This window comes from Myripristis murdjan, chromosome 17, assembly GCF_902150065.1.
Source record: "Myripristis murdjan chromosome 17, fMyrMur1.1, whole genome shotgun sequence".
Classification (NCBI taxonomy): domain Eukaryota; kingdom Metazoa; phylum Chordata; class Actinopteri; order Holocentriformes; family Holocentridae; genus Myripristis; species Myripristis murdjan.
This window is the reverse complement of record NC_043996.1, coordinates 6,917,832-6,930,790: the sequence shown is the minus strand read 5'-3', so window position 1 is coordinate 6,930,790 and position 12,959 is coordinate 6,917,832.

Here is a 12,959-nt window from a genome sequence, read left to right as displayed (position 1 = left end):
GTTTTTAATTATTATTTCTAATAAAATGTTTGACATGCTTGACATTACCACTGCTATCCCTGTTTTACACAAAGATTTTTAATTTTGATTCATTAAATTGTTTCATTTAAAAATGTTACTTCAGGTGCTGCTTAGAGGCTTCATAAATCTAGAAACCTAAGACTGTATATGCTTGAGAATTGTTGAAAAAGAAATATTGGCCCAAATTCCTGATTGCAAAAGTGGGCGATATCCCTGAAGAACAGCGACTATTATGGAGACAACAAAGTGAAAACAAAAGTTGTTTTTCCCCAAAACAACTCATCATAAAAACATAATTAGAATTTTAGATGTCAACAGTACTTTTGGTTGGGATGTAGTCCAAATAAACCTTACATGTCCTAACAGAAGAGATGTGCTGAGGTAGGGTACATCCTGCAACGTATCCATTAACACAAATACACTGAAGGTAGACTCTGGCCAAGCATTTTTATATAAATGCTATATATATATAATTGTGAAGATGTATGAGGCATGGGAATACATAACCATGTGACTGATCTGGCAGCTCAAAAACACCGACTTTGTGGTATTCACACATTTGCAGCCATCAAATAATCATTGCATAAGCATTCCAAAGTCAATCACAAAAGATCTAACATTCAATACACACTGCTACATGACTGTGGTTCAGATGATCATATGACCAACATCATGTTACGGTGCTGTCATTTATATGTTGGAAGGAAAGGGTGCAGTTGACCAGCTTGATGCAATGTGCAGCATAGAAGACCACTGTGATTTGTTTGTCCATTAACTGTCTTTGCTATATAATTGCTGGGGACAGAGCTGGGCAAAGATGCATCAAGATTTGTCGTGTTGCATAATTCAAAATAAATAAAATTCAAAAAGCTGCTGGCAGAAAACAGAAAATCAAGATAAAATATTTTATATTTTCCAAATACAGGAAAATACATTTGTAACATTGGGTATTCTGAATTTGTACAAAATGGCACATGACATAAACATGATACATTGTGTGAATAAGACAGCCTTGGAGTTGCTGTAAGGCTTATTTATTCACTTTTGACTGAGCTAGGCTAATGACTGCTATAGACTTCAAGTCTTTATGCTAAGCTAACACGGAATGCTACCCATAGGAGCCGATCCAGTGGACGTACTGAGGTGAAAATGGTATCAAACATCTTGTCTCGGTCAGGGTGAGTCAGGAAAAGGGTATTTTTCCCAAAATCCTGGAGTACTAGTTTAAGATGTATTTACATGCTGTTTTTCATGTTGTATGAATCATGAAAAAAGTTTTTCGCTCCAAAAGACATTTGAAGTTTTTCAGCCCCGTCAAATACCAGTTACAAAATGCTCCTGCCCCATCTCTGGCTGGGAAATCATTGGCTCACTTTTATCTTCAACACCTTCCTTCCATCTGACACGTGTGACAGAAATAACATTGGCTTCCCATAACACGATGTCTGGCTGTCACATCCTGCTGAATGCCCCCGGAGTGCAACCCTTCCTTGGCCGTGCTTTATTCCAGCTCGCTCATTGAGATGACTGGAATGAGTTGTAAAAGCCTCTCAGATTGGACAGTTTTATCTCTGCCTTCAAGGACGCTGCCACAGACATTTCCAGGCAGAAATGCAGCAGTTTCCCAGCAATAACATTACACAAACTTCTCGAGTGCTGCTGGATGCTTTTGTTGTAGGCTACATTTTAATTGCTTTTAGTGTTCTCCTTGTCCTTGATGGTATTATTTTTACTGCAGTTTGTTGTCTCCAAGTCTTTACGCGTGTCCATCCAGCTTATGCCTGTCCTCATTTCCACTCTTTTTCAGCGGTACTATTTTTATCATGTTTCCTATTGCCTACTGTGAACTGTTTGCTTTCTTGTCTTGCAATCTCTGTTTTTACCCACCTTTGGTGTTCATTGTCAAATCAGAAATCCCCCGTGTTGTTTCACACCTGAAAGCTGACATGGCAACGTAGCCTATTTGCAAATCTGAGGCTTCATTCACATAGTCATAAATGCAGAATAAGAATGATGTGTTTCATCCTCTCTGCAGGTAGAAACAAATTGTAATTCCAGTCCAGAAGTCAAAGGTATGCCTTCTTACTTCATGCCGGTAATACAAAGAAGCCTGTTTCTTTGGACTCAGGCTGTCATTTACTCATTATGAGTTTCAGTGAGCAGTGGAGTAAATATTTAATGTCCCCATTGGGTAATTTGTTTCACAGTCAGTAGACAAATGCATAACAGCATTGCTTAATAAGTGCGATGCAGAACTAGTTTAGATCGCATTCGTTTGCAGAGCTAAATATCGCCTCTTGAATTTGATTATATTTAGGATGCAAATACATTTTAAAAACACAACAGGCCAGCAACTTGGACAGAGATCAGCAGAGAAACTGAAGATGAGGCCAGACGGGAACAACTGAACTCACCATGAGGGGGATTACAGTGCAGTGATACAGTCTGTGCTCTCAAATGACTCTTGATACACATGAAGAAGACCAACTGTACTTCAGAATTTGGCTTCTGTGTTATGCTTAAGATTAAAATAAAAAAAAAATAACATACGTTTAATGGAGGTCAAAACACATTATGTCCAAGCAGTTGGGAAGGCCAGTTTTTGTAATCTAGTCCCTACATATCTAATGGAATGTATTCCTGAATGAATGAATGAATGAATCCTGAATGTTGTGGTTGGCTAAATTTCTCTCTCTACTGTCGGAGAACTGTATGGCCATAAAAAGTGACTTCATTCAGGCTCTCAAAATGTCACATTGTTGCAATTTCAAAAAGACTAATAGCTAACAAGCCAACTGTTTAGCTAGTTCATATTAGCACTGCTTTTTGGGAGCCCCTTTTATGCGGTTAATTTTGAAATTTTGTTGAAAAAATGTTGAAAAGTGTACAAATTTGTCGGGTGCCTTCCTGCTCTATAAATAAAGAAAACTCTTGCAAACTGCGTCGTGCGAAAAAATACATGCCACATCGCTGTAAGCAAGCTGTATGCTAGCAGTTAGCATATTAGCCAGTTAGCATTTTAGTTGATCAAGATAAATGGATTTTAAAGGAAAAATTCACAGTGGTACACTTAACACCAAGTTGTGCTCTTCAGTGCATTTAGGTAGTTATTTTGTGATGAAATTATGTTATTTAATTTTTTTTATACCCACCAACCCACAGCCAGTCTTTGTTAGCAGCATTAGCCAGTTAGCATTTTAGTGGGTCAAGACAAGTGGGTTTTAATGGAAAAATTAGCAGCGATACACTGGTAGATAACATCACATTGTCCTGCTCAGTGCATTTCAGGGGTTATTTTGTGATTATTTTTAATTTTACTGAACCCCAATCGCACTCATCCACTTCCACTTTATTTGGCAACCCCCACAAAAAGGGCTGTTTCTGCGTTGTAGCTGCTCAACAAGCAATAGCAGCAGCCCTAGTTTTTCTTGTGGAAAAAAAGTGAGAGTGAAGTGAGGTTAAATGCTGAGGTGTGCCGTGCCCGCTTGTTCAGCTGCTGAAGAGGTAGACCGTGCTGCCAACTCTCTTTCATGGAAATGATTTTAGCTCAGAAAGTAGTATATTTAGGTCACTGTAGGTGGAGGACTTGGTATCTCTGCTGCTGCTACATCGGATTTCTCCTCGAATGATCGTTCAGTGTCAGCACAAAAAGGATTAGTCGAGGAAGAAGGCCTTGCTCTTTGATGCCGAGGGACTGACACTAGAACTTGACACTTTACCTTTAATGTTTCAGACTTTTGAAAAATGTTCGGCCATCAAACCCCATTGTTCACTGCGCTAGAAATGATCTCAGCTTGATCTAATATCATCTTCATCCCAAAAAGAAAATGTGCCCGGGAATGCAAGATACATCACCAGTTGTGTTTTTTCTTTTTTAAGTGGAAGTGGATTGTTTGTTTTGCATATTAATTCTGCATCAAGTTTTTGTTTCTTTCTGCCTGTGCACATTTAAAAGCCAACATATCTCTTTTACAAATCATTTATTGTAGCTTACAACTGTTGTTATTGAATGCAGGTGAATCTCCCACCGAAACACCGGCTGCTGATTTTAACCACTGGAGGGCAAACTAACTGAATCACGTGTGGTGAATTAAATATGGCACCTGCACATTAGTGCTGCAAATATGCTCAGCATTGCTGTGGTTGACAACTGCAAAGTGTTTTAGTGTGGAGTTACTCTTTAACGGTGTAAGCATTGGTTCAGGGGACAAGACAAAGATGTATTTATTGTCAGAATACAGGAAAAAAAAAAAAAATCAGCTTTAATAGGATGACACAGAAAATGAATTCCAAAACTGATGTAGCACCTATTGTAATGGTAACACCTTTACAATTTTCAGTGGCCTGCTTCCCCCTCCATCTCCAGATACACACTTTGCCAGCACTGACAAAAATAGAAATTACAACTGGCTGTATCAGCTAGATAAGCCAGATATATTAAAGGCTTACTCAGAAGTAGGCATGTCTAAATCTCTCTTTAGAAACAGATCCTCCCTTAAATGGCTTGTGTACAATGACAGTGAATAGCCTGCAGGTACCTGACAATCCTTTAAAGGCTATTAAGTGTCAAGTATCCCTTCTCGCAGTCAGACTCAAAGAATCAATATTCCCCCAAAAAGCCTATCTACGCGATGGGGTGTACCTTCTCATGTCATAGCCAAGTCTTGAGCCGGTCCTAGTGGTACTACCCCTTAGATATCAATCTCAATTTGTGGCCCACTTCGCCCACTCCTGTGCTTAGCTCCCAGCATCCCATGTGTCTTCCTTTTAAAGTGTACAGCAGGCTGCCAGACAGCATGTTGTGCAGTCGGTAAACAGACCGAACGGCGATGGGAAGGCTCCTCTCAATGAGTTTACCGAGCATGACTTCTACTAATCTGCAGACTTAATTAAGTCTCGTCAGGATATCAGAGCTGGCTCGAGCCGAGTTCTGTGTGAGGGGATCTCAGCACAGGCAGATGACAGAGATAAGTGTGCTCATTAGCCGCAAAGCCTCTGCTGACGAAAAACCGCCTATCCCCTGCTAATGGAAACACGCTAGTCTGTCATTAGAATGTGCAGCGATGCAGGCTGGGAGAAGTCAGGAGGTCAAGAGGTAACCAGGCAGGATTTATGGCTGCCGCTACGATGGTACTAGAAAGGTCAGAGATTGTTTTCCGGATTTTGATCATCTTGACTGACCTTCTATCCCATGATCCTCTTAATCAGTCAGGGAGTGTTGAATTAACATCTAATTTTTGAACAGGTTTGGTGAGACCATCCACTGAGGTGTGAGAATCCATCATGTCCATGCGTAGTTCTTTCGGCCAAATATCACTCATTTGATAATGCATTTCTTTTATTTTTTTTTTTAGATAACAGCAGCAGTCTATCCCAGTCTGCACTCACTTTGGCTATAAAATCAAAAACAAGACAAAACAAAGCAAAAAAAAAATATTCAATCACCTAGGGGGGCTGAAGTGTTTCTAACATCCCAATGAATTTAGATGGCTGCTGGAACATCTCTCATTGTGAGCAGCCCACAGCAAAACAATTTAATTACTTGCTCAGAGCCAATTTGACAAACAAAGCCCCTGACCACTGTAAATACCCAGCATGCCCTTTATATTTTAATATTAAACCACTCCAGCTGCAGATGGGCTCCACTTGTTAAGAAGTAATTTTCCCAGTCATCCTCTGATGTATTCCTTTTGTCAGATCCCGATTTAATAAGCACTTCTCTGTCACCATGTTCGGAGCAAAACAAGTCATCTTCTATTAATGCTTAGCTTAAGTCAAGGAAGTATCTTTTCCCCAAGGTTACTGAGAGGATGATCCAAATAAAGGCTTTAGAGGGAGGTACGGTGCACCGTCCTTTTTTTTTTTTTTTTTTTTATTGGCTGTGTCATATGGCGTAGTAATGGGGTTACAAGGCTGTATTGCTTGTTGTAATCCCTCAGATGCAATGTAATAAAGCCGAGCTCTTCATAAATTGAGGCTTCCGGAGAGAGGGAGTGCTCCTTTCACACTGTGCACATTCTATACATCAGCCTTATCAGCCTTCCCTTTTATTGCAGCTCTGACATGGTTGTATAAAAGCTCCGTGGGGGATTGGGCTTAATTGTGTCTGCTTGGATGGGTCATGCCTGTCAGCGTGGGGCAAGCAGTCCCTGAAAATGGACTGTTAAGACCTTGTTGCAGGTTCACATCCCATGGGAGGGACAGTCTCTCAGAAGGTCAGTGACCCAGATTGGCGCAGAGAGATGAATGTTTCACTATCAAAAAAGTGCAACAACTGTGTTTTCTTGACGTTGCCAGAAATGGATATCTAAAAAAAATACAGAGTAGTCACATAAAATGTTATCTGATATTTTGCTTTCTTGTCAGTTCTCATCTTATCCACCGTGTTGGATTATCTCAAAATGGCCCTGCCCCTGAGACTCAAAATCCGTTTTGTTTTAGTGTAGAATTTCCTCTTATGTCATTCCAGACGTGCAGCTCTCTTCCTCTGCAAGCTTCACGGTGCCAGGAGTGTGAGTTGCTTAGTGACTCTGGCATTAGGATTAGAGATACGTGGCTCGTTGTGTTTTTATGGTGCATGCTGCCTTCTCTTTATGATACACTGTCATCTCGCTGAGAGCCCCGCACACACACTGTGGCCCCAGAGCATTTTTAATACGTTTAGTAACGCAAAAATAAAGAAGGGGTGACCTTGGCGACGAAAGCATGCAAACGCCCTGGTAGACAGTCTGGTGTGCATGTGTATGTAAAGTGTGTTATACTGGGACTCATACAATATGCATGTATTTGCTGTGTTTTCTGAGACGGCAGCTGCCTTCTACTCTGTCATGGTTGTACACAAGTTCTGGAAGTGTGTTTGAGTGTTTTCATGTGTGCACATATTTTATTGAATCAATCTGTGTGTCAAAGTCTGATGAGTAAGTGAGTGCTCGGTTGGCAGTGGAGGTGGGAGGCGTGGAGGTGGGGGTGGAGCCGGAGCGATACGCCAGCACCGCGCCCGCATACCTTTTGCTCCCCAGCGCCTCTGGATGAAAGAAGGCAGGAGAGCACGGAGCTGGCGAACTGCCGGCCGTGAAAACAGGAAGTAGAGTGGCGGGTTCCAGCATGGCGCCAGACAAACTAACAGAATGGCCGACAGGGACGCCACCTCCCACAGCAGGGACACCTCTGTCTCTTCATCGTTCCCAGGCGACACAGTTGTCAAATGTGACGGAGCCGTGGTTGAACCGAGGCCTAAAGACACCCCATGCGTCGCTCTGCTGATTGGAGAAGCTGCCGAGCTAACGTGAGGTGACATCACGTTCACAAACTCAAGTACATAGTATGGCAGCCAGCTGATTGCAAAAACCACGGTTGACCCGATCAGCAGCGCAGTAGCTTTTTTGTTGCGTCGATCCGCGGCGAGGGTGCCCCTGCAGCAGCGGAGGTGCGAGACGATGAGGCCGCAGTTGATGGCGATGCAGAGGAGAGGTGCCACGTAATAAACCAGGAAGGCGGGAACCAGGAAGCTCAGCCACTCGTCCCGGCCCACTGACCATGTGCAGCTGCCATCAAAGTTGATATAGGTGACCTTTGGTACGGCCATGGTTACTGCGACCAGCCAAATAATCGCCACTGTGCCTAACCTGTGAGAGAGACAGGGAAGACCGAGGGCATAGGCTGTCAGGGTTGATCATTTCTGTGCCAGCACAAATAGGTCACTTACATAAGCTGATCTCACTACACACACCTTGGATCTAAAGGATCATGACAGTGTGATGTTTGATGGAATTGGGCAATACGGCCACAGTTAGTCTCCATTAAAATGTGGCAGCACTTCAAATTTCTCTATATCTACAACAGATCAAGGCCATGGGCTTGGTCCATTGGAAACCGGTGCAGGATTTTCTGCCAAATTCTATGTCTTGGGTAATTTCCTTTCTGTTGCCATATTTTAAGTCTTTCCTCTGCACTGAACATTGATCACAATCTACTATTCATGCAAATGGGTTTCCCACAAGTAATTCAAATACTTCCGCATTTAACCAAATGGAAGGAAACCATTCAGGCAGTTGTTCTAGGTATTTGTTTCCTGCTGTTTTTGTTGCTTTTCCCAGCTTTACAAGGTGTCATCACAACTGTTCACACAGTGGAGAACAGCCCACCTGTGGCATATTTAAGCTTTTAACAAACCCACCTCTGGTTGGCAAGCGATACTCACACTTGTGTGGGACTAGCGGACACTCTCACCGGCAGCGCAACAATACGATACCGCAGCACTGAGAGCGCCGCCAGGCTGAAAACATCCACACCCGCTGTCAACGAGGTCATGAACCCCACCAGGACGCAGATCCCACCACCGAGCTGCCAGTTCTGGGAGCTGGCGCTCAGAAGCACACAGGGCAGGGTGAGCAGGGCGCCCAGGTCGGCCAGGCTGAGGTTCAGGAGCAGGACGGAGCTGGGTTTGGAGCGGCGCCGGGGATTCCTCATCAGCACCAGCCACATGAGGAGGTGGCCGCCGACCCCCACCAGGAGAGAAAGCACACTGACCAGCGGCAGCACCAGGGTGAAGGAGATGGTGGTGTTGGTGGAGACCGTGTTGAAGAGCAGGTTGACTATGGCAGGCATGGTGGAGGCAGGTTGTCGCAGGTCTGACAGTGCGAGGTAATGTCACTGTGAGATGGGATGGGACAGATGAATTTCAAAGAGATGAATGGAAAGAGGAATGGTAAGGATGCAGAGGAGCAATGGAAAGACATGCAGAGGGAGTCATTCGGGAAAGGACATTCAGAAGCGAGAAAACGACTGAACTAAAAGGAGAGCGGGGAGTAGACGATATCATGAATTTTGAGAGACGCGCACGACAATCATATTTTTTGATGATTTTGAAACCTCATCTTAATAATTAGCGTGACGATCTGCCATGCATTATTCATGAAATAACAGGTTGCTCATTTTCTCCGTGTATTTGGTGAATCACCTGCAATTTAGCACTCACCGGGCCCTCCTGTGACTGACAAGCCCGATGATTCAGAGGTGGTGGTTCGGCCCCCTTCTCCCTCTCAGGAAATTTCAGCAACAAACACTCGGTGACATCCGCCAGTCAGGCTGCAGCATGGCACAAATAACACAGCTCACCTCAGCAGGCGGACAGGCATAGGCGGGCGCCTCACGCAGATAGAGAGAGACAGTGTGTTCATTCCCAGGGGGATAAACAACAATATAAAGTAGTTGTCACGACGGCGAGTGTGTAGAACAAAAATAAACGTGATGAGAGAGCCGAGGTAGAGAGCAGACAGCTGACCACCGTGCAGCCACACAGGTAAACAAGCCCATTATTTGCCTTCAGAAAGAGATGGCTGGATTACATAGGCACTGACGTTTGGGAAGGTTTGTTCGGCTGAAAAATTGATTGTAACTCAATTTCCAAGCAAGAGGTGCGGCCTGAAAAAAAAAATGTGCTGTGATCCGTCCACTTCAAATCCTCAGACAGAAATATCACTGAATTTCAGCAATTATTGATCGCTTGATGAATCCATAACAACCACAGTAAATGTTCACGACTGTGTCTTATGTGTGCATTCCTGAAAAAAAGAAAGAAAGAAAGCAATGGAACACTTATCACACTGAGGGAGAACTGAAGACCTTAAGTTACAGGCATTTGAATCAGGCCCTGTGGAGCATCCTGGGAGGTGTCCACTGAGAAATGCAAGCACTTGCAAATGTTTCACGCCAGACCTCTAACAAACCTCAAACCCATTTTGTCCAGCTCAACCAGACGAAAAAAAAACAAAGATTGGATAAAACGTTTTTTAGTTGCATCCCCATTCAGGAGCCGTGTCCTTCGAAGGTTGCATTGGAAGATCGCATATGTCATGGCTTTCCCAATCAAACGTGTCCTCCAAAATACAGCCCAGATACAGAGCTTTCTTTTGGCATCTGTATAATCCAAAAATCCATTTTGCATAGTTTTCAGTTACCCCATCAAATACAGTGGTACATAATACTGAGCGGTTACTGAGTAGTCCCTCATTATTTCATCATTATCTTACGATTATTTACTCTTCAAGTAAAGTGGCACATGATACTGATTAGTTACTCAGAGTTCCCTCATCACTTGAGGGCGCACAAAAAGGGTCAGTAACCGAAAGACAATGATGGAACAATGAGCGATCACTTTTTAACTGCTCAGTATTATGTGCCACTTTACTTGGGGATGCACAAAAACAGTAACTAATGTTTAAGTAATTAATAATTTATGAGATGTTACTATTTTTGTGCCGCTCAGCAGCTGGATCAGAATTAAGCAGGAATGACTCATTAAGATAATCAGCAAGATGATTCACAGATATTCATGAAGTAACCATTACCTAATGATTCACTAATATAGACCCTCTCCGTCTAGTGACTCATCAGTATCTACGATAAAGCCCTCTGTTAGGAATTATTAGGGAAGCACTTGTTAATCAATGATCGGATGTTTCCTGATTCATTCCTCACTTGTTTCCAGTTAACCAATTATTAACTAATGATTAGCTACTCTATGAATTTTGATAAGGAGTTAGTCAAGAACTGCCTGTTAACTAATGCTTTACAAGCAGGTAGTTTCTTATTTATTCCTCATTTGCTCCCTGGTAACAACTCAGAATTTTGTGTACCTTATTGTGAAGGGTTACCCACGTAAGTTCTGAACAGATGTACCTAATACCAAAATTTGTGTGTGCCAGCAAGCTTAACAAGAGGCGACATGTGCTGAAGAAATAACTTTGTGCACATATGAGCTGAGAATGGGCAATGACCACTAAACAAAAAGTGCTGATTGGCCACGTGGTCTTGCAATAATAGTCTCAAATGCTTAAATATCTTGTGTCCCAAGTCAGGAACAGTCATGAAAATGTGTGCATATCCTGATGTGAAAGAAGCTGATTATGCAACATGGGTGAAATTAATCTTTTTTAAAAATCCAACATGTGGAAATGGTACACAGGGTTCCCGCAGCCCTTTAAAGTCCTTAAAAGTTCAGAGTTTTGAGGAAAAAAAGGGAAAAAATACCCGAATGTTTTTATGACCTTGAAAGCACTTGATGTTTTATTGAAATATAGCAGCCAGATGCATCTATATTCCTCAGCTGTCTGGACCTCTCTCTCAGTCTGCGGATCAAGACTTCACATTCTGAGGAAAACCCTGTGACGGTGATTGGTGTTGATGCAGCAGCAGTTTTAAAACGGAGGATTGCACCAGGATTTCTTGACTTGAAAAGATCGTTAGTAAAATATGACGCCAATGTGATGGTTCAGTTTGACCAATATCATGTTTTTGGACCTTTGAAGACTAAGTCTGCCACACATTTTTTTGGGAAATGGAAACTGAAATGACCCCAAATGACATTCCCATTTACCTAAAAAAAAAAAAAAAAGATTAAAAACCAAAACTTTTACTTTGACTGTGCCACCAAACTCATTCTAGTTAAAAAAGAAACCAGGGCTGCCAATGGTCATGGTTTTTCTGGAACATCATGAAGTCTTAACCCTTTGTAGGGCACTCATTGAAATACTTGAAATACTCATTGAAAACAACCCTAGACTGTTATTAGAGAACATGACAGGACTTTATTACTTCTATAAAATTTTTCTAAAATTTTCATTTTGTAACAGAAAATCAAAGCCATTGAGATTGGTCAAATGCCACAATCATGTGACCTGGGATGTAGAGCGATCTTTGCTGATTGGCTGGATGAAGACCAAATGATTATTGAACTAACTGAGACAGGGGATGGGCCTGATATGTAAAATTTCTGAAATTACCAAAAATAGTCACTTGCCCGGTTAACACTGCCTTTACATGTGACACTTGAATGCACCGTCAGTTCTGCGTTTAATTGTATTGGAATTCTACAGGAAACCCACTGAAAAGACATAATAAATTCAGTTTGCATCCTTTGGCAGGTTCAGAATGAGTTTGGGTGACACAGTAAAAATAAAATTTTGAGGTAAATGTAATTTGGGGGAAATTTCAAAGAAAGTTAAAATAGGTCACTTGCTGACTACCACCTATTTACCACAACATTTGCAAAATAAAATGATGTGTTACCAGTTTTTTTTGCAACATTGGTCTCTGGCAAACCCACTTCCAATACTCACAATGTGTGTGAACGTCAAGAGTCCAAATCATGAAAGCAGCAGGAAATAAAAAAGAGGAGGGAAATGTGAAAATGGCCCAGTCTTCAAGCAGCAGTGGCGGTGAAGACGAGCTCGTTGTTTTTCTCCTGAGATGAAATGGGGTTCATCCTATGATAAAAAATGGCAAGAGTGCGGGGAGTTTCACACGCTCTCACACGAGCGGACGCTGTTTCCCCACTGATTCAGAACATATTTTCACATGTCAGTGGGGGGGTTGGAGGCATCGCTCCAGCTCATTGCCCCTCATTTTGAAAAGCAATGGAGCGACTACGGGGAGCCGGTCGACCCTGAACAATGTTTGGCTGTATGTTTACGGTGAGTAAAGGCCTTGTCGCACCAAGTCCAACACAAATTTACAGTCCAGAAACCATGCCTGTATTGTGTCCTTGAATTCCCAAGCACAAGGTGGGAGCCCAGTGACATACGTTGTCCGTCTTGGATTTATGCGTTTCACAGAGAGCCATATAGCTTTTAAAATGTAGTGGTGGTGAGATACATCACTGCCATTGCTGCTACTTGAGCCAAAACCTCATCATCAGTGGTGGCTTAGATATTGTGTGTGAGGCACAGATGGAAAAACAAATGAGCAAACGTTAATTCGTTTGTTCACTTATTCATCCATCTGCCCCGCACGCGCATTCTCTCAGCCAAAGCTTAAAGCCCTCCTCTCGTTATCATCCTCCGGAAAAAAATAAACGACAACTTTTCATAGCAAAGGTCAACACGGCAGCTTGGTCGGTGTTTGGTGCACACAGTCAATGGGCTGAGCTGAAAGCAGAG